A 23,771-nucleotide genomic window follows, 5' to 3' on the forward strand; every position below is an offset into this window, starting at 1 on the left:
TATAAATTAAGGCCGGGCCCCGGGCCGAAATTGGCCAGGGACAGGGGCCACGCAGCCACCTCCCCTTTTCATTATATATTTATTATGGCCGGGATGGGGACCTTCGAGCTAGAATTGGCCTAGGGAGGGTGCACGCGACCCCCCTTCCCTATTCAATTAAGGTAAGCAGGTGAATGCATGGTTGATCTATTAAAGTGCAACCTGTTCCAACGTGATGAATTAGTTGTTTCCTGGCCTCTCCTGGTGAAAGCACACTCCAGGGTTTTCCCTTTAAATTACTACTACGAGTGTAGTGTGCAAATGTGCAAATCATCTGGAAGCTCCGCCCTTTTGGCCTTGCCCCGTCCACCTTAGTAGTATGCAAAGGTCTTCCCGCCTTTTGCCAGGATGATGGACAGCATACCTAAAGGCACCGCGGCATGTTTCTCGTCGATTTGGTGAGGAGTTCTTGATGCCGAGGAATATCAGGACATATCAACCAAATAAAGAAGCACTTACTTCATATAGTCAAGAGCAAAGACCCTTGTTTGATGGAGATTTACCTTTTGTAGTTTTATCACATATTTCTGGATAAAGGCCCACAAGTAACAATCACATTGCCTAAACGTACACAAGGTCAGAGGTGACATTTCCTCATGCTCCATAACGCAGAAGTAGGTAGCACTTAGTGATTAACGAGTAGAAACTACCTTAGGTAGCTATTTTGTGCAAAACTGTGGCCTCTTGGTGGATAAAAGAGCAAGTGCAGTTCCTTTGTGGTCACTCACACAGCTATGGACATACCCACAAAGACACTTGCTTGGACACCCACTCATACACTCACATGCCCACTAACAGACCCACTCAGACACTGATAAGCCACTTACAGACCCACTCACACATGCACTCACAAACAAACTCATACACTCGCTCACTGACTGACTCATACACTGATGTAGGCACTCGCAAACCCACTGAGACACTCTCACTCCCACTCAAAGACCCACTGAAACACTCACTAAGACACTCATGCAACCACTCAGACACTCAAGCACCAACGCACAGACCCATTCAGACACTAACACACCCACTTACATCCAGTGAGACACTTAAGCAGCCACTTCCAGACCCACAAAGACACACACACCCAGTCACAATCCCATTGAGACTGTCACACACTCACTCTCACACCAACTGAGACATTCATGCACTCACTCACACACTCACTCTCAAAGGTTACAGGAAGGAAATAAAAGTTAAAAAACCTTAGAAATTCCCTTTAAAAAAACCAAAGGTTACAAGTACATTATAATTAGTAAATAACATTTTTTTTAAACCTTAAGAATTCACTGAAAAAACAAAGGTTACAGGGACGTTATAGTTAGGCTCACATTTCACTTGTGCAAAACCAGTAAAATTAAGCGGTTATAGTTACCTGAGCTAACTATAACTTACACCCCTGCAATGCACTGCCTATGACCTCACATATTACATCACTCATGACATGGTCAGAGATATCACTGATATCTCAAATGCCATCATCATCAGCACCACTCACACACCCGTATACAAGCGCTCATACACCAACTCATGTACCCACAACAACCACTTGCATACCCATGCGCAGTCCCATACAAATACTCACACAACCACTCACTCAGCCAGAGAGGCACTCATACAGCCACTTACTCACCAACACAGCCACTCACATAACTGCTCACTCACCCATACTACCTGCTCATACAACCAGTCACATCCCCATACAGTCACTCACAGAGCCACACACTCCCCATACAGCTACTCACGCCCACTTATTCACCTATACAGCCACTCACACACCCACTCACTCACCCATACAGCCTCTCAATGCAGCCATTCACTTTTCCATACCACCACACAACCACTTTAATACCCATTTACACATCCATACAAGCACTCACGTATCTGCTCACTCACCCATACATCCATTCACACAGACACCCAATCTACAATACAGCCACTCACACACCAACTCACTTAACCAAACACCCCCTCATATAGCCATTCACTAACCCATACAGCCACTTACACAGCCAGTCACTCACTTGTATAGCTATTCAGTAACCCATTCACTCACCCATACAGTCACTGACATACCCACTCACTCACCAATACAGCCACTCACATAGCCACTCACTCATCCACACAACTACTCATACACCTACTTATGCACCCATTCAGCCACTCACACACCAACATAGCCACTCACACACCCATACAGCCACTCACACGCCCATACTGGCACTCACACGCCCCTACTGGCACTCACACGCCCACTCACACATGGATACACACAGTCAGACACATAATATAGCTTTGCATATATGTTTAGCACTCATAAACTTTTAGAAAACAATCACACTCACTGGATGATGTCATGATGTCATCAGTTATATCACTTGACCATGTCATGAGTAATGTAATATGTGAGGTCATAAGCAGGGCATTGCAGGGGTGTAAGTTATAGTTACCTCAGATAACTATAGTGTCATAAGAAACACGCTAACAACTTTGTGAACTTCCCCCAACTTTTAAGGGTCTGATTAACAAATAAACAGTACTTACACATAGGAAAGAGCACTCCCAGGTAGTTATTTAACAGGGGTGGGATAGGGCTTCATCTTGGACCCTTTGACTCTACCCCAATCAGTAACTACAATAGAGTGCCTTCCACTCGGATAATATTGCTAAATTATTCCACATTAAGCAATGCATTTAACAATATCATCAACAACATAAGCAAATAATGCAGCCACATATGTAATCTAAAAACTGTATTTTCATATTGTAAATAACATTGCTTTTCATCTTGAATTGAGATGAAACCTTGCATTACACACACTCAAATGACATCACTACATCAGTTAGAGAATGCAGAAATGGATTCCACCCATTTAGCCCACCAGGAATGTTTGCTTTTGGCTACCCAGTTTTTTTTATTTTTACTGTGAGCGAGTCGCAGTACCAGAGTCTCGCTCACGATAAATGTGCGGTAATTGTACTGAGCTTATTAACTGCAAATGTCCGCCTTATAAAACAAGGCAGCTGTTGCGTAGGTAGGGTAAGAGGCACTGGGCTTTTTACACTACACATGAACACATATGCACACATGTACAGGTTGTGTGTGTGAGACTATTGTTGTGCACAGCCCAGTATCTGCCTACAGGTAGCCTGTCGCAGAAGGGACTGTGAGGATTAGTACTGACCTGGGGTAAGGCTTTTCGAATAAGTAGGCACTAATAGCATATGCCTGTGGTGCTTCACTGTATTATATATATGATGGGTGAAATCTGTCTAAAGTACAGTCTAGCTTCACTTAGGTCTATATGTTCCAGCAAAGTATCAATAGAGCTAGAAACATGCAATGTAAGAAATTGAAGTATTAGTTGAGGAGGGTGAGAACCCACCTCAAATATGAATCACAGTCCTTGTCAGGGTGAACCAAAAAAAGTCACAAAATAAATGTGTGCCTAATCCCCTAGTTGCTTAGCTCAAAAGCAGTCAAGCTTAACTTAGAGGCAATGGGTACATTATTTATGCCGTAGTCAAAACAGTAATAAAGAGAACACAAAACAAAAATCCCAAACCAATTTGGGAAAATGGAGTACATTTTAATTTAAAAAATGCAACAGAATGCGATAGTCTAATGAGTAAAACCGCAGTTATTAATTTTTTAAGTTTAAGGTTCAAAATAGCACCAAGAAGTATTGAGCGCCAACTATAGTCCTCTGGTTGAGCTTGACTTGAAAAAAGGCAAAATATAAGGCAAACCTCGATGGAGCGCAGGACAGCTATGGAGACCAGGTTAGTCCTGATGAACAGTTATACCTTCAGACTCTCTGGAATGAAAGTCAATAATCTTCAGCAGTGTAAGGCAACCAGTAGTGGCAGAAGAGGGATCCTTTTTGTCATATAGCCATTGGACGAGGTCTGACTGAAGTTGTGACTTTTGGCGGAGAAGCACTGAGCAGGAGACATTTGAATTCCATGCCCAGACAAGGTCCCTCACTGGCCGGAAATTGTTCACACCATCGTTCAGTGAAGTATTCTACCTTCAGACTTTGTCACTTTTTGGGAACTAAGCTTCCCACATTTGGCAAGGCTGCAGGGTGTAGACAAAGAGGGCTCCACAAAGCAGGGGCAAATTCTCTGTGAAGTCCCATTGGATCAGATTTGCTGCAGAGAAGAATGGAGCAGGAGCAACCTGAATCTTTGGCCCAGCGGCAATGCACCTTTGTTGGATCGGCTTGGCAAGCTAGCCCCGGACCCTCGCTGTGATCAGAGGAAAAAGCTGCAAAGCATTTCTAAGTCCCACGTTTCAGGAAACTTTATGAAGTGTACACTTCATAAAGCCAATGGTCCAGGACCTTGAGGATAGCACTTGGGGGTCAAGACTCACTTCAGCAGAGTCCAGCAAAAGGGTCCAGGACAGGCTCAGTTGTAAGGGGTCAGCTGTGCAATTAAGGAAAGGCCTCTGGAAACATAGGTCCCTGTTGCTTAAACAGGAATTCAGCCAAATGACACTTTGAGTCAATTCTAGGGCCCTGTGTTCGAGGCAAGTAGGTCAACTCTTACTTCAGGTTCTTCAGCCATAAGTGCAGTCCTTCCATTGCTTCACAGATCCAGGAATGCTCTCAGGAGGGTACCTGGGGTGCCACATTTACACCGGTGCCAGTCTGTGGGTGGGGGAAACGCCAGGCCAATCTATAAACAATGCAGTAAAGGTTTCCAGGGGTGACACTACCTACTTTTGCAGCACTTCCTGTGTGATTTAATGTACATTATCCCACGAGCCCTTCTCTACCTAAATCCTACATGGCAGAACACTTCTTCCCATGCTCAGAGCTCCCTGCGCTCACCCATAGGTGTGGCTATGGAAGTAGGCTAACCCTCCCCTGTGGTCACGCCACACCAGTTCTGGGTCAGTTCCTCCCTTTCACTGGGTTTGGAGCCAAGCTGATCAGAAAGACAAAGGGAGGCAGGCCTAGGTGTGAGCCACATGTGCCAGTGACAGGGTAGGAATCCTTTGAATCTCAGGAAGAGGCTTGCACACAACCCTCCAGGCCATTCTGCTCAAGGAAGAAAAACACCTCTCCAAACTACCATCCTTTCTCCACTTTCTGAAGCAATCCACATCTCACAAGAGGGAAGCCATTCAACAGTCAGGTGATATTGGACACTAGCGGGAAGGCACATTTACATATGGCAGGAAAATGACGACTTTCTAAAAGTGTCATTTTAAAAAAAGTAATACAAAATCCAACTCCATCAATAAGTTGGGTTTTAATTTACTAATATAATGAGCCCGTGAGTCATTTTTGTTGCTGCTCCCTAACTGAAATTAAGTATTATCATTTTCAATAATGTAACCCAGTGTTTTCCTATGGGAGAGTCAGCCTTGCTTCAGTCAAAAACAACTTTGGGGTATTTAACTGCCAGGACATGTAAAAGATTAAATGTATATGCCCTACCTTTTAAATACAGTGAACCTTGCCCTATTGGGATTTAGGGCCTATCTCAGGGCTAACATCTAAGTACCAGAAAGGTGTCTTTTGCCAGGTCGTAATGGCAGTATAAAACGTATAAAACTCCACACAATGGCTTAAGGGGCAGGCCTGGAGACATTTTTCATAGTTCTACTTTAGTGAGTGGCACAATGAGTGCTGCAGCTCACTTGTAGCATGCAACTTACAGGCCCAAGAAACCCATAGTACCATATACAAGGGACGTATGATAAATGATGTATGCCATTTCTACTATATTTAAAAGAAAGAACACAAGCACATTACCACTTATTGGGGTGCTCTGTGAAAACTTACCGAGGGGGCATTTGTTGTACTGCACGTTCCGGACCCACTGCTGGGGGCATTGTTGTTCGCGCTGCTGGTTTCCTTGGTCCCCCTCCCGCCGCCGCAGCTCTACACCAACGCTGCACGGATAGAGAGGAGAGGGGGGACTACAAGACCCGGGAGCCTTTGCGGCGGAAGCCGCCACCGCCCTTACCGCACCGGGAGATGCATAAATTACAGGAGAGCCCTGGTGGAGCGGGTGCTCTGTGAAAACTTACCGAGGGGGCATTTGTTGTACTGCACGTTCCTAACCCACTGCTGGGGGCATTGTTGTTCGCGCTGCTGGTTCCCTTGGTCCCCCTCCCGCCGCCGCAGCTCTACACTAACGCTGCATGGCTAGAGAGGAGAGGAGGGACTACAAGACCCGGGAGCCTTTGCGGCGGAAGCCGCCACCGCCCCTACCGCGCCGGGAGGCGCATAAATTACAGGAGAGCCCCGGTGGAGCGGGTGCTCTGTGAAAACTTACCGAGGGGGCATTTGTTGTACTGCACGTTCCGGACCCACTGCTGGGGGCATTGTTGTTCGCGCTGCTGGTTCCCTTGGTCCCCCTCCCGCCGCCGCAGCTCTACACCAACACTGCACGGCTAGAGAGGAGAGGGGGGGACGACAAGACCCGGGAGCCTTTGCGGCGGAAGCCGCCACCGCCCTTACCGCACCGGGAGGCGCATGAATTACAGGAGAGCCCCCCGAGTCGCGGGATCGCGCGCGGGTCGCGCCGGGTTAAGCCCGGGACAAGGGCCGGACCGTCTGCGGCCGTCAGAGGCCAGAAGAGGCTGGGCTGGGCCACCCCTCTAACCCATAAACCCGGACATAAAGTAAGCTGAGCGTTTCACATATGACATTGAACTATAGACCTTGCTGACCGCGTCATCCTTAAGTTGTGAGGGGGATACCCCCGGAGAGCTTAGTAGACGTATTACAAAATGCATTGTGGATGTGAGTGTTCGTGTCAGCTATAGCCTTATTATCTGCAAGCTTAATCATTGAAAGCGCTTAGTGGATTATAACGTTTTCTAAGGAGCGCAATATTAAATTAGGGCTATGACGTCAACCAGAGCAGAGTAGGGCAGAAGGCAGGGATGGGAGGAAGTGTGGTAGGCACCTTGGATGCCTTTTTAGTTAGAGCTGGTTCGGTGCTCCAGCATGAAATAATGCTAACAGAAAAAAGGCTGCCACTAGGAGTCTACGCAGCTCATAAAAGATCCTCAATGGGTAGCATTCAATTAGCCAAATCACCGGTGACAGCTGCTCAACCCATAAGCCTCTTAAGTACCGATCCCACTGATCAGTCACAGGGGGACATGGGGGAAGTAGTGCTAAGTCCAATTATGGACTCAAGATTTGGGCAAAACTCTTGGTCACCGGAGTCAACCTCTCCCCAGGAAGGTATTGTAACCGGAAAATTAGAAGACAGGAGTTTAGTACCCTCTACCCTACAAAATATGGTTAGCCCTCCGGATCAAACCTCAGTCATTGCTAAAACCCTTCCCCCCCATAGATAAAGGGGAAGCTTGTGATGCCACGTCAACCAGGCCGAATAGGCCGGCCCGGGAATGTATTGGTGCAAGTGGAGGATTGGGTGAGCCCTTAAGCAAAGCGGGCAAGGGGTGGCCTAGCAACTCGGTCTCAGAATAAGACAAAAAGGAAAAGTAAAACTCAGAAGGCAAAAACATCAGGTACTGCTGATGTTGGGGAGGATCAGGACCAGGACCAGGTTGCAAATGTTGATGCTAATGATTCATGTAACCCAGGGGGTAACCAGGCCTTCTGGGAGCGCATGGAGTCATTGATATCATCTATTAGGGGGGACTGTGTTATTGTTAATTTTAGAACACCAGAATTTGCCCAAACAACCCTTGAAGCACAAGATCATTCCTCAATTACTTCCTGTATTGCAGTTTTACCATTGGTCTACTTTTATAGGCCCACTGCAAGACTACAAGGTGGGATTCATTCTATTCCAGTCTTTAACAGTTTTGAGGCTCTCTCCAATTTAGATGAACAGGGTTGACTGCAGGATAAGGACGTCCTTGTGGCAGGGCGGCCAGCAGCGGGGCTGTTGGCAGAGGGGAAGTCCCTGGCAATGGCGCCTGAAAATGAAGAAGCGGTCGTACGCCAGTTGGTACTACCAAACCCGGTTAACATAGTAGCCTTGGAAATAAAACATACAGGGCATACTGTATTTGAGAATAAGTTAGAGATTCTATCATGGAATATTGCCGGGTTGCGGTCGAAAAGAGGGGATATAAACTGGGAGGCCTTTCTGTCAACGCACCATATTATTGCTTTGCAGGAAACCTGGGACGCTAGAGATCCTTACCATTTGGATGGTTATCATTCCTTTAGCAAAAATGCTGAACCATCTGTAATGGGGAGATCGAGGGGGGGGTCTCTCGTTATTATTCAGCCTCAAATTATTGTACAGACCAGAGCTTGTAGCCACAAGTTCCCCAAATATTTTAGCTGTTAAACTTGTTGGTGAAAATCTACCTGCAATGTTGGTGGTAAATTTTTATAATTATTTTACCAGGAGAAATGAATTGTACCATTTAAGAGCATTATCTGTTTTTTTGGATGATTATGATGTAAATAATGATATGTCCTACCATCTTTTAATTCTTGGCGATTTTAATATTCATGTTGGTCATCTTAATTCCTTACAAGGTATTGAGCACGAATACGGCCCGCAGGGGGTTACCCATTTTGAGCATACGAAGAGCGGGACGTGTCTGGAGAGTGCTTTATCTGCTCATTATTTGTTTTGCCCATCACAAGTAGAAACCCTGTGCCCTGCCCCAACATATATAGGCCAAGGTCACCAAAGTATCATTGATTATATCTTCGTATCATGCCCTTTAATGGATTTAATAGGCTCTTGTTGTGTTACACAGAATGGTCTGAGCGACCCTAATCCCCTTACGATGGACATTAAAATTAAGGCCCTTAAAAATGAGACACCATTGGCGCTTATTTCAAATTCCAATATAGCCACCATATGTCAGGGTCGTAGGTTGAGATGGGAGGCAATTACCCCAGCTGACTTCTTAGAGAACCTGTATAATAGTAATTCTGAGGATTTGAGCTTATGTTTAAATGCGGACTCTGAGCCAATGGTAATCCTTGGTGCCTTTGAGCGTATTACAAAACAGTTAGCGGTAAATTTGACTCGGCAAGGTAAACCAAGGCCCAAGAAATTTAAAAACTGGTTTGACCAAGCTTGTATTACTGCACATACGGCACTTTTGGAGGTGTTAAAAGAGCCTGGCAGGGGTACAAGTAAGATTGTAGAGGCCAGAAGGGATTATAAAAAAGCAATAAAAGTAAGAAAAACCCAGCTAAAAAGCATGGGATGAACTGAGCCAACCGAGTGTTCTGACAAGTAGCACCCATTTCTGGAAAGTGATCAATAGCCCATTATTTGATGAGACAGTTAACGCAATTAAAGACTTTCTCATCCTCCCAGAAAGGTGGGTGGAACACTTTAGTGGCCTGTACTCTGAGACCAGTCAGCCACCGTTCTTTCCTTGCGGGGAATCTTTACAGGTCCCAAAAATTATTTTTACCGAGGAAGAAGTAATGGAGGCGTCAAAGGGGAAAGCACCGGGCCCAGACGGGGTACCGGCTGATTTATAAAGGGCCAACCCTAGTTTATGGGCAAAGATTTTAACTTCTGTTTTTAATGCAGCCTCTAAAGCTGGTCTACCAACGTCTTGGGGTAAAGCAGTTATAGTCCCAATATTTAAAAAAGGCTCAAGAGAAGATTGGGCCTGTTATAGGCCCATGTCACTCTTGGATTCAGCTGCAAAGATTATGGGAAAAGCCGTACTAGCCCGCTTGACAGATTGGCTGGATAAAAACTCTGTCGTCTTGGACCTACAGGGAAGGAGTCCAACGGGCCAATGCCTTAATTTACATCTGGTCTTAGGAAAGTACACGGTCGCAAAGCAGGGGGACATACATTTAGCTTTTATGGATTTGTCCACTGCTTTCGACCTTGTGAACAGGGATAAGCTCTGGGCTTCCCTATATGGCATGGGGCTGGACCCTGTATTGATATCTTTTCTGGCTGATATCCATGAGAATACTACGACAGGGGTCCGATATAATGAGAATGGGAGTCTGACAGATGTTTGGCCAGTTAAGCGAGGGGTAAGGCAAGGATGCATCCTTGCACCCTTGCTGTTTACGCTTTACATTAACAACTTGGGAGACAAATTAATTTCATCTTGTAAGGACATCCCAAGAGCTGGCTCAAAAATGATCCCCGCATTGTTATATGCAGATGATGCAGTTTTAGTGGCAAGAACGGCAAGAGTGTTACAATTGCTTTTCGATTGTTTTATTAATTTTATGGATTCTCTAGACTTGATAACCAATTTTTAATAGGCACACTCTATGTCAATAGGTGGGGGACGGGCAAAAAAGGCAACATTTTTCTGCAGAGGGCAGGAGCTCATTAAAGTCTCAGCCTTCCCATACTTAGGGATCCTTTTTGATGATAGAAGGTCATGGGTCACGCAGCGCGCCCATAAAAAGAATACTCTTGCCAGGGCGTCGGGGGCTTTGTTAGGGTTTGCAAAGCGATTAGGTTGTAAACCACTCATGAAAATTTATAAGGCAAAGTGTGTCCCAATGGTGCTATATGGGAGCGAGGTATGGGGTTACACAGATGCCAGCGAAATCCAAACAACAGAAAATGTTTTTTTAAGAAAGGTGTTGTCGCTCCCTTCATCTGCTGCTACTTTTAATATTCATGAGGACCTTGGGGATGGCTATATCTCAGACCAGATCGCTGTTGCCCCTTTAATAGGTTGGTTGAGAATTTGGGCACAGCAGCCACCAAACCTAAACCAATTGATTATTACAAGCCTGTATATCTTTAGACAGAGCCCCTGCTATCCCGTGGATCCGTTATATTAAAACTCAAATGGATTCACTGGGCAACCCTGATCTGTTCACGAACCCCAGTGCATTAGGCAAGACGGCTATTAAGGCCGTAAAGTCTCAGTTCCTGAACAGGGCAATGTTAATGAGGGAGGAAGGGGAATTGGTAAAACCCTCAGTCAGGAGTTTTGTGATGCTGAGTATAGGGAGAGAAATCCAGCCATACTTGACCTATATAAACAAGCCATACCATCTGTTTGTTTGATTGAGGTTCAAGTATAACATGCTCCCATGGTTATTATCATTCCCGAAAGGTTTTTCTAAAGAAGGGGCTTTGGGGCCTTGTCCCTGTGATAACTTTTCCGAGCAGAATACCTTACATATGTTTTTTTTCTGCGACTTTTATGTTTCATTACGTAAGAAATGTATTTTGCCATTGTTAAGGAGCTGTAACTTTGAGCAAGTTAGACCAGCGATGGCCTACTTGCAAATGCTTGGGTCCTCAGTGGTGTGCTTTGGGGTAGCTAGTTACATTACAGGGGCCATCAGGCGAAGAAACAAAGTACAGCTACAATTGTAACCGTCCTCTACCTTTTTATCTGTTGTGATTTTTAATAGACAATTTGTGGTGTGACGATTTAGTTGATGAATTATTGGATTTTAAATGGAGTACTCAAAAGGTGACAAACTTTTTAACTTGCATATCTGTACACCAAGTGTTACTTTTAAAAGGTGCTATGTAATTTATTTGGTTTACGTTTTGACAGTATTTGTTTATTTGTAATATGTTATTAATATTATTTGTTGTTTGTAATGTGATTGTTTACATCATGAAATATTGTCCTGTGCTTTGATGGTTTTAAATTTTAACCGAATAAAGCAAATCTTTGACCTTTGACCACTTATTGGCAGAGATAAAATGCATAGAGTCCTATGGGTTCAGTAATAGAAAGCAAACATCTGGGATGACCCAAAAAGAGCAAAGAGCAAATTTCCAACACCCAAGTTTGATTTTGCAGTCCCCATTAATCCATATACACACCTTAAGAGAAATCACGGTTTATCATATTTTTCTGGTTCAGCTCATAAGCAGATTTCAGGCCTTTGACCCTCCTACTGGAAGAAGTTAATTACTCTGCTCCCCAGCAGTCGTATCAAATATCTCCCCACACAAAAGAGGAATCAACAGTAATTCACTCAGCTCCTGGGAAAGGGAAGGGAAGAAATAGAAGATTCTGGAAATGGAGAGGATGATGGCAAAAAGAAACCCAGCTGGACAAAGAAGCCATCTGATGCCCTGCAAGGACGGACTAAGGACTTCAAACCCAGAAGATCTCCAGGACCAGGAAGGGGCTCTCCAGGGCCAGGGACACAGGCCCCCTTATGCCTCCTGAAGGTCAGTTGAGGGAAATGACCTACTGAGGGAAGTAGGAGGGTTACCCTATGGGTGCACTATATTATCCCACATGGGCATAACTATTTTCTGGTGCTTGGTGTGGCCCAACAATGGCAAAGGCACCACCAACAAAGGTTAAGGACTGTATTTAAGGGCTGCAGAAGTTCAGGAGCCACCTCAACCCCATAATATATTTACAAACACTAACCCTAAGTCTACTTGGGCCCTCCAACTATGACCCCAGGAAAGGTTTTTCTTGTTTGCAAGCACTTCTGCTCTCGGGTTCTGAAGTGTAGGGACCCCTTGTGGTTGGTCCCAAGGCTGCATTATGTGGCCTATAGTGAGTGAAGAAAGCATCTGGCACACCTGTTTTCAAACTGAAATGCTTTATTGACAGGATTACTGATTAACACTGGAATGCTTATATTTATGATGAATGCATTTGCAACTAATAGCCCAATTTCTTACACAGTATATATCGGTCAGACACGGGCAAAGAGCCACCACCGACCTTTGCAATTGGTGACTCAAAATACTTTGTGCAAAGCGTAACATGCCCTTGTGGATTTATTTATATAGTAAAAACAGGGCACCTGTTAAAACCGTGATGAAGTGAACATAACAGGAACTTGGGGACTATGACCAACAAGTCACAGTGTAGCCTAGAGCCATGTTCTGCTGCCAGGAATTCCAACATGGGCGACAAGGTCAGGCCTTTTCCAGCCAAAGGTAACTTGCTAGTCATTCGAGACGATGCGTGGTTGGTAGATGGTGCAGATAGAATTAAGGGGCATGGCATCACTGGAGAAGAGGACGCTGGAAGCTAGTAGTAAGGGGGAAGACCCGAGGAACGTGTGCAGGGAAGTTCCCCTTCGGCGAGTTCAGGGCTGTTTGCGGCAGCAGCCTTGAAGACAAAAAACCTCTGGAATTAGAAAACGTAACCATAGGAAGTACATGGGTTCCACTAAACATGTGTGAAAAACCCACTTTCCAGAAAGAGAAATAATATTTTCAGAGTCCTCTCATCCAACAGGGTTTTACCCCTAGGTGGCATGCTTCATCACTGTGGTCCTCTTAATCCGTTGTGGACGTAGGCATGCTGTGAATTGCGAACTACGTAGGAGCACTTAGTTCTTGGAAAATATGTGGGGCATACTGGAGGTATTCAAGAAGACTTAATCCCCCAACTTACAACGTGCCATGGGGCATGTTTGTACAGTGGTGCAGGGAGGGGTCAGGGCCTGATATTACAAGTGTGCAAACACACCCCCTCGCGCGTTGTAAATTGGGGAATTAAGTCCCCTTGAATCTTGAGGGTCCCTGGGGGCCAAGTAGCCCACCAGGTACCACAAGTAAGTGCCGCAGAGCTGCGTGGCAGAGAGGTGGCCCGAGGCCTCGCCCCTTTTTACAACACTCGGCAAAAGCGGCTTCGGGTGCATTACTGGTGGCGCGAGGAGGTCCTCTTGTGTCCTGAGGACCTCAGGACACATGTTGACTTCATCCTCCGTGCAGTAGTGTGCCAGAAGTCTACTTTGCAGCGTGGTGTAAAAAAGGGCGTGGCCTTGGAACTACTCTCTGCAATGCAGCTCTGTGGCGCTTAATGGTGGTACCTGGTGTGCTACTTGGCCCCCAGAGACCCTCAGGATTCAAGGGGACTTAATCCCCAAATTTACAACGCACCAGGGGGCGCGTTTGCACAGTGGTGCAGGGACGGGTAGGGGCCTGATATAACAAGTTAGCAATCTTGCTGTGTGGGACTTACTGGAGGTAATAAAAGGGGTAGTTGGCCCCCCAAGGTTGACGTTGGGGGCTAACTACCTCTCCTGCTACCTCCCTTGCTAAAAGGTGTTTGGAAGCCAAGCTCACCTTTCTCCACCACTCTAAAAACGAGTCTGCTATGTTATAGTTAGAAATTAGCATTTAAAAAAACCTTAGAAATTCACTGAAAAAAACATAGGTTTCAGGGACGTTATAGTTATTTGGACATTTCCCTCAACCATAGAAATTCCGCCGTTATAGTTAGTTCAGGTAACTATAACTTGCACCCCCGCAATGCACTGCTGATGACGTCACATATTACATCATTCATGACATGGCCAGTGACATCACTGATGACATCTTAAATGACATCACTTAAGACATCACTGATGTCATAAGTGATGACATCATCCAGTGACTGTGTTTCTTTAAAGTTTAAATATGTATTATATATATATGCCAAGGTGTATTGAAGAATGAGTGGGTGTATAAGTGTCTGATGGAGGATTTAGTAGGTGTGTGACTGACTGTTTAAGTGAGTGATTACATGTGTCTTACTGAATGGCGGAGTGTCACGCCGGTAGTTTGGAGCTCTTATGGAGGTTTTCACCCCAGCATCTGGCTTACGTGGTACGTTTGACCGGTTTCCAAAAGCCTGGCCTGACTTCCCTTTTGAAATCGAATCTGTCAGAAGAGTTTACCTCCCCCTTGGCCACAGCGCCTTGTAACCAGCCAGACAGCCCCTGGATTTGTTTAATGTGAAGCTTGCCCTACCCCGTCCCCGTCCTGAAGAAGACCCACTTTGTAAGGGATACTGACCCTCCTACCTTCTCGGTCGAAACGTAGACCACTACCCCTAGACCAACTTCTACCACAAGTGTGATTTACTACACTATTTTTAGAAGTATGGCCATGTAAATAATTGTCTGATTGGAAAACAGGGGACCCCTATAAACTTAATAGACTTGCTATACATAGGGAAAAAGGTACTTTAGAGAAAGGTCTATAGCTAAGTCAAATTGGCTGTGAGAACAACTTCATAGGAAAGCCCATTCAATTATCTCATACAGTTATGACCTATACATAACATATTTAGAAACACGTAATTCAAATTATATATCATTTTATTTTTATAATCATGTTTTCAAAAAGTATATATATATATATATATAAAAAAATTCAAATATAAAAAAAACCTTTGTTGCAGAACAAAATGGTTCTTCTTGCTACTATACACATTCAAATTGTTACCGTTTGGTGCAAGGAAGTGCTTGATACAGCCTGTGTGCTACATGGAGTGTGTTGTTGATGGAACGGTTTTATGTGTTTTGCTGTGTGGCATTGCAACCGATTGTGGGGTGTATTAATCAGGCTGCAGTTTACATCCTCATCAGGTTTGTAAATTGTTCTCCTTATTGTCCATGAGTTAAAGGGTGTAGTCCTAACAACATGTTGTGCATTTTCAATGTCACAAGTCAAACAAGTGGATTAGGAACAAGAAGATAAGCTTTGACTGAGGATCCTAAACACCAGAGAAGAGGAAAGATCGGGATGCAGGGCACTGACAGCTAGATGATGTAATAACTGCAAGCAGACACAAAGGTTTGTTCTAAGACCCGAGTTTTGACTGTTTCAAATGTATGGTGCGACCTAAGTACAGAGAATAAATCCTGCAAGAGAAAATTCAACTTTTGTCAACTTTGATCAGGAGGGCAGTGGCAAAAGCCCTACCAATGCTGCAAAGAAAAATCAACTATGCCAGACTTTTATCCTCCCCAGCTACTGGGCAGTCTTACAATACCCTTTTACTGCAAGGATGATGTAAGCTGCCTCATTGAGACCTGCATGAACAGTCTGTTGAGAAAACCACTGTGGGTAAAGATTGGTCTCCGGGAAAGTAACTAGCTACAATGGCAGTGTTTCCCACCTTACACTGTCTCCATTTAATGGTGGTCTAGTAAACTCAGGACTTGACCTTCCCAATGGATAGGGTACTATTGAAATGACACAAGAAGCCTACAAGAAGTCAATCATTTTTATCAACATTGGTATCTAAACTACAGATTTTCCATAGACTGTATGTTAATGGCTTATCCTGTTTGATTTACCAAAAAGGTTACAGCCATCTATTTTTCTCTGCTTTTAATCCCTGCTGCCCCAAAAAAATCCATTTTCATACACATCCCGGGCAAATGGTCAAATAAACGACTATTGATATAAATTTAAAAGGAGTCATTGCAAATCTTCTTAAAGCAGTCATATTCAGAGGAAGCATTACATACAAGCATTGGCAAAGTCAATATTTCTCACCTTTATAATAAGAGTACCAAACTGTCCGCTTTGCCAAAGCTTTTTTGTTAAGATTTTTTTTTTTAAAGATACAAGAAAAATGTTTTACAAAACTGGAAGAAAAGCAAACAGATTTATTAAAGCATCTCAAACTGTACAATGGCCTAAATATTTTCAATTTTTATGTTTGATATTGTTTATTTTTCATACAATTTTCGCTTAGGAAACTCTGGACAGAATATAAAAAGAATAAGCAAGTTAAAGAAAAACACTTGCCAAGGCCCAATTTACTTTCAAAAGGACTCAGAACTGAAGAATGCTCCAATCTTTTGATCCTCTGCAGTAGCCCATTGAGCAGATTTATGGAATCCAGGAGCAGAAATATCTCCTTTTCAGTCCCGCTAATTACACCTTCGTCGTCAAAGGCCAGCTGAGTGAGTACAACAGCCAGCCCATCCCTCAGCTCCATAAAAGCCTTTGTGTGTCAAGGCCTGAGCTTTTGTACAATATGTGAAATGCAGGCGATAAAACAAAAACAATCCTTAAAGTAGGTGCTTTAGTCAGACCCTGGCAAAAATATACCTGTTGCTGTGCTTTTACAGGCAAGCATGATGAGGTTAAGAGCAACACAGAGCGAGGGGAGGGTATCTGAGGAGAGAAACTAACACACGAGGGAGAAAGCAAGAAAACATATGCACTCTCATGGAGTGCTGAACGGAAAAGAAAAAAGTAGTTTTCTAAATGTGAATCAGTTGAAGGAAACAAGTCAGCCAATCAAAAATATGGCAAAGAGGATATGCTCCAGGGGAGGGACAAACACAAGAAGAGGAAGGCAAGCTGTTGAATAAGAAGCATGCCAATGAGAGTGACAAAACATCCAAACAATGGTAAGCAATGGGAGGGCTGTAACCCACTGTAAGCTTTTGGAATGGTCAACAAGAGGCTTTTGACTACACACAGCTAATCATCGGTTCACCACTCACTTAAACCATTAAATCACTGACATCCAAACACAAGCCAGAATCTTCGTGAACACTCTACTGAAAGTCGGATATGCATCTACCTGCATAGGAACAGCTACAAACAGAAGACGCAAAAGGTTAATATTCTCACCATGGTAAAATAATCTGATACTGCAATAGTGATCAATCTGCTTCTCTTGAAAATGCATTCAATTTAAAACATCAATAAGCTCAATAAAAGAGGTACTGGTGTCTGCATTGCCTACAACCATTGACTGAAAGCACAGCAGGCACCTACCTCCTACATAATAAAGTTACAACCCAAGCCTGTAAACACTAATTAAGCAATAAAACAAAATGTTAGTGATAAAATAAAAGTATACACCCCTAACAGCGTCTTCGGAGTCCCCAACTCTAAGCAGAGTGGTCTACACGATTACTAATCAGGAGCATTGCCAAAATGTGAGCAGGTTCAGAAGATTAGGGGCGAGTTCAGGACTGAAGTCTGGACAAGTCTTTGCCACTTAGAGCAGTACCTTAAACACACAAAAGGGAGAATTTGTCTAACCACAGACAATTGTTCTTTTGGACCCTGCCATATGAAACTTAGTATTGACCATACTTCAATAGGAACAGTCCAACCCGAACTGCTAGCCCAGTTCCTCCCTGAAGTGGAACAGAAGCAACCTAAGACCGGTTTCGCCCTCACAGGGGCTCGTCAGTCAGGAGTAGCTTGGTTCCAGTGGCACAGTGAGCACAACAAGTACATCAGAAATGCTATCTAGACTGGCACTAAGTGTGGGCTACCGTAGGGGTATGGGCACAAATCTGTTGAACTATTACTTTAAAATGCGTGCCTAAAACCCTATGAAATGAAATGAAATGAACATGCTTTATTGTTAGGAAGCCATTTAAAAGTAGAGTGCTCTGTTCTGTTCCTGAGGGTGGAAGCAATCTAAAATGCTGTGAACCCAGAATCAGAGTGTGTCTATATGAGATGGACAAAAAGGGATGCCATATCCTAAACACTTTATCAAGCTGGGCAACTTATGTAGGGGAGTGTAGCGGAAGAGCAGAGTGTCTCATTATCTAAGATGCAAGTATCTCCCTCATCTGTACCTCAGCCACTGCTCAACTTAGTCCTGCCCACTCCCATTACCCACGCCCTGCCCCTCTTCGCCTTCGTTATTGTCCTCGTCCAACCTTATCTGGACCACTCTTTGTATTAGTCACACATACCTCTTCACTTCAAGCGTTCCTACCTTTATTCTCTTTGGCCTAGCCTCAGACGCTTCTTTCGTGTTTACCTCTGCGACGGCTTTTAGCCAAATCCATGGCCAACTCGCTGTAGCTCAAGACTTGGCTCTCTTTATTAACTGGGTTTCGAAAGTCTTTTCTCTCTATTCCTTACATGCCAAATCGCCCCCGCCAACTCCTGAATCACAAGGACATATTCCGAATTTGGACTTTACCGCGCGTCTCCCGTAAGAACCCTTGAAAAAACATAGGCGAGGGGAGGTAAACCGGAAAGGATAGCCCTCGATTCCCATTAGAGAAACGTATCTCTTAGGCGTCCTTAGCAACCACGCACCATCACGTGACACGCACGTCAGGTCACAGGCTGAGCGTGATCTCCGAGTCACTGTTCCGATACATAACCTTTCAGTCAGATGGTGCTTCTGCCTCCATTACGCATGCGTAAGCCATTTTATGCGCATGCGCCTATGTAACGATCGCCTGTTTATGTCAACATTTTATGCTAATTAGATGAAACCTAATATTGGGTTCACTAGCTATGGGAAGGCTTTAACACGTCTCTGCTATGTGGCTTGAGGTGGCAATCACTTATTCTCCCCTTTCCTGAAAATGAATGTGTAGAGAAGGAAAGAAAGGGGTTTGCACCGTGCAAAGAGTTGGTGCAAATTTCAAATCTCAGCTGTACACAAGTGGATGGATCTTTTACTCAGATTTAGGCTTAACCTCATCAACAGTTTAATAGTATAGCTATAACAGTGAACCTGCATGCCAACATTCTAAAACAGAACCTGGTCCCTTAAACGTGTTTCTGGTTTCATAAGGCATTTGTGAATTGTGATTTTTTTTTTTCATTCATTAAAACAGGAGCTTTCCAGTCGCGCCAGGCAATTTGACTGTGTGTACCACGCATTCATTTTCTGTTGAAAAAACTTTTTGTGCATCTGAAATATAAATTAAAGGAAAAACATGCCTCTGGTTGCCAGTGTTAATACACTTTCTGCAGAGATCAGATGAGAGAACTTCAACAGGGGGGAGAGTGGGTGCGTGTATATAATCCACATTTGTAAAGCGCGAACAATCACCCGTAAGGGTCTCTAGGCGCTGGGGGCTGTTGGGAAGATTAAGCAAGCTATTGCCCAGAGTCACATGGTGCTGGGCTAACCTGCCGCCGGAGCCGGGGATCTTGATCCCCAAATTCCAGCGTCAGTCGCCCTGGCCGTAGTGCCACACCTCTCCCATATGATTCACCCAACTAGACTTGCAGCCCAGAAGTGCCAAAGGAGTGTGTCTGGCAGGCTCCGCACTTGCCTTGAGAAAGTGTCTTCCAATTTCTTTGGTAAATTCTCTGTGCTTGGCTCACCCAGACGCTGGCACCAGCAAGACCAGAGAAGAAAGTGAAATACCTCTTTCCTCCTGCAACCATGCAGAATATATGGTGTTACGGGTAAATGTTGTTGATTTAAGCGTCAACAATTTCCATCTGCTGGGGAATTCTGGGGGGCCAGAAGAGCAAAGAGCAGTGAAAGTCAATGACTGTTCTCCCTGGTGTCTATAGACATCCTGCAACGTGCCCACCATTTCATGCTACCCGCTCTGACCAGTAAGTAATGTACATGAGTAAGGTGTCTTGCCAATGATCTTACCGCAGCGGGTGTGGTGCAGCGCGGCTCCAAAAATTCTTCATAAACCTTCACCTTAACCCACGGAGCTTTTTACTATTTTCTCACAACTGGGCCCATAACTCTTACCGGGTGCCGCTCATTGTTTGACTCTCTGCCTGTCCTAAGAGGATTGCTACAGGACGCCTGTTACCTGCGTGCTCCCTGAGGCAGTGTCCGCTGGTGGGAGCGCTCCGCGTTCGGCGGTGAGTTAACTCGCTCCCAGCCCGATACCGCCCAGGTGGAGGCCTTGGAGTGTTTCTTAGTGCAAAGGAGCCTACCGGGGGACTGCGAGGCCCAGCAATCACCATTCCTCGCAGCTGGTGCCTCTTCCCCCGGTGACCACGCTGTGGTATCGCTGTGTCATGCCTAGAATCGGGAACACTGCTGGGTTCCAGATTCCAGGGTAGACAGTTGAGACCCAGGCTTGTGATTAGGAGTTGGACTGAATTCACTGAATAAAGATTTCTCCTATAAACTACCAAACCTTGAGGTAGCTTCATTTCACTGGCGACGTTTGGGTTAGAGACCTTGACACCGAAGCCTGGAGTCCCTACCTGCAACGTGAGAGGTGCGTTGTAAACGGAGGATCACGAGTCGTTTTCGGTGCCTGTTAAAGAAGACGGCGCCGAGCTGCGGACAGGAGCTGAGCCGAACTGGAGAAAATCCCGCTATTGTGCGCCCTTCCGTGAGTGAGGAATTACATTTTGATCAATTTCAGCACTTTCAGTGCTTGTTGCGCGAGAACTTGTCAGCGCGAGAGCCCGTCAGCATACGAGGCATAACGAACGAATGCGCATGCGCGTGACGTCACGACGTGACAACACGCATTTGGACACACGGCGGCCATCTTTTGGGCTAATTTCCATTGAAAAACAGTGTGGATATGTAACATCGCGAAGAGAACATCGTAATAGACTATTCAAAGCGAAAATAACCTGCATAATCTCAATAAACCACAGAAACAAACATTTTAACAAGGCAACGATAAAAATATATAGGAAAAAAGAGTAAAAAAAATAAAAATAATTGTTTTTTACTTTCAACATTCAATATATTTGCTTCATAATTCAGTACATTTAATTTAAATATGGAAGGTTTCTCTGCGCCTCCACCTTTCCTACCAAGTCCAGGTGATCCAATTCTAGAATGGAAAAGGTGGAAAGAGGGTTTTTGTGCTTATATAGAGGCAATTGGTGGTGAAGACTACACCGACAAAAGGAAACTAGCAATTTTGAAGCACTGTTTAGGCGCTGAAGGAAGACATGTCCTCAGTCATTTACCTGTTGATTCGCGCAATGTAACATCTACAGAGCAAGTGATAGATGTTTTCGAAGAAGCCATCAAACAATTGGATAAACAGTATATAAAAAAAGTTAATGTGGTAGTGTCACGTCATAAATTCTTGAGTAGGGGTCAATTACCAGGTGAATCTATTGACTCATTCATAAATGACTTGAGGATTTTAGCATCAAAATGCAATTATTCAACCTTTCATGATCAAATGTTACGAGATCAAATGGTCCACAAAGTTGCTGATGTCAAGCTTCAAGGAAAACTTTTGGACACAGAGGATCTAACTTTAGACAAAGCGTTAGATATCGCTCATCGTTTTGAAAGCATGAATCTGGGTGTAAAAGTACTTACAGAAAAGAAATCAGCTGAGGTGAATGTTATTAGAAAATCTAATCTTGAAGAAAAAAATTCTTTTAGAAGTAAGAACCAACCATTCCAAGAGAGGAGAGAATATGCATGCTTCAAGTGTGGAAATCCAGATCACCTGGCGAATGACAGGAAATGTCCAGCAATTGGACAATTTTGCAGATATTGCAGATTAAAAGGTCATTTTAGTAAAATGTGTAAAAATAAGAACAAATTTAATGGTAAAAGTTTTGTGCAAAGGAAGAGTTCTAATGAACATGTTAATGAAATAGATGATGATAATTTAGAAGAAGAATTTCTTTTTGCTGTATATGAAGTTAATGAATGTGATAAAGACTCTCCATACTGTACAGTGGATATTGGGGGGAAGAATATCAGTGTTATGGCAGACTCTGGAGCAAAACGTACTCTCATTGGAGAGGAATGGATAAAAGAGTTTCCAGGTTTAAAATTATCTCCTCCTGATATAAAACTACTTGGGTATGGGAAAAAGCCCATTGAAATTCTTGGTTTTTTCACAACAACCCTAAGTTTTAAAGGTAAAACCATTAATTCCAAGGTTTATGTGGCAAAGGATGGTTCAAGTTTGTTGGGGTGGCCTCAGCAGAGAGACTTAATGATGAAATTGGATCCCAACCATCCTGATCAAGTGCTTGGCTATTCAGACCTAGTCATGAATGTAGAATTTGATCTTGGCCATGAGTGTGAGAAAAAATTTCCATCTGTATTTTCAAAAACTGCATTAGGTCTCTTAAAATTTTTTGAACACAAAATAATTCTCAGGGACGATGCCGTACCTAAGGTTCATAAAGTGAGGAATGTACCTTTACATTTAAGGGACGCTGTGAAGTCAGAACTCAAAAGATTGTGTGAGTTAGACGTTATTGAGGAAATAGAATCTTCAGTTTGGTTATCCACGGTCGTTGTCGCTCACAAGCCAAACGGCAAAGTTAGACTTTGTGTAGATTTAAGGGATTTAAACGAGAATGTATGGGTGGATAGACATCCATTGCCTAATATAAATGAAATGTTTACGAAATTAAAAGGGGTATCCATTTTTTCCACGCTAGATCTGTCTAATGCATACCATCAGATTGCATTGCACAAGGACAGTAAGCATTTGACATCTTTCATCACGTCAGAAGGTGCTTTCAGATACAAAAGAATGCCCTTTGGTCTAATATCGGCATCTTCTGTCTTTCAAAGGGTGATGCATAATCTTTTTAAAGATTTTAAAAATGTTTTATACTTTCAAGATGACATTTTGATCTTTTCATCTAATCCATCTGACCATTCTGAAATACTGTATAAAGTATTATGTGTGCTGCAAGATAGTGGTCTCACCCTCACAAAGGAAAAGTGTAAATTTGGTGTGTCTTCTGTTGACTATTTGGGACACACTATTAGTAAAGAAGGCATTTCCCCAAAATTAAATTTAATCAAGGCCATTGAATCAGCTCCAGACCCTACGAATAAAGATCAGCTCAGGTCTTTCTTGGGGCTTGCCGAATATTACTCCAAGTTATTCCCCTGTTCTCTGACAAAACTGTAAATATGAGAAATTTGATGAAGAAAAATGTTCATTTCCTTTGGGATGAAAGTTGTAAAGAAGAATTTAAGTTGTTGAAACAGAACATTGCATCTGCTCCTGCTCTGGCAATGTTTAATACTGCTCATGGTTCGTTCCTCATTACTGATGCTAGCAATGTGGGTATCGGGGCGGTTTTAATGCAGCGTCAAAAGGGTCAAATGGTAACAATTGGGTTTGCCTCGAGACCTTTGAGAGATGCTGAATGTAAATATTCTACATTGGAAAAGGAAGCTCTTGCTTGCTGGTGGGGCATAGAATATTTCCGCAAGTATGTTTATGGTACTGTTTTTAAACTCTGGTCTGATCATCGTCCTCTAATAGATTTATTTACTACCAAAGGTTGTGGAAAAGCAACATCTAGAATTGCCAGGTAGCAATACAAGCTACATGATTTTCATTTTAAAGTTGAATATATTCCTGGTATTAGGAATGTGTTAGCGGATTGCT

General features: G+C 43.8%; 1 protein-coding gene across 1 annotated transcript in view; it reads right to left on the reverse strand.

Annotated features, from left to right (window-relative positions):
- The window catches only part of UBXN10 (UBX domain protein 10), a 71,858-nt gene extending 53,300 nt beyond the window's left edge, over nt 1–18,558 (reverse strand). Inside the window, exon 1 of the mRNA XM_078643009.1 lies at nt 18,419–18,558. The gene's annotated coding sequence lies outside the window, so the exon portion shown is untranslated. The remainder of the gene's footprint in view (nt 1–18,418) is intronic.
- Between the last annotated feature and the right edge of the window lie 5,213 nt (nt 18,559–23,771).

The sequence above is a fragment of the Lissotriton helveticus genome, chromosome 5_1, assembly GCF_964261635.1.
Source record: "Lissotriton helveticus chromosome 5_1, aLisHel1.1, whole genome shotgun sequence".
In the NCBI taxonomy this organism is placed as follows: Eukaryota; Metazoa; Chordata; class Amphibia; order Caudata; family Salamandridae; genus Lissotriton; species Lissotriton helveticus.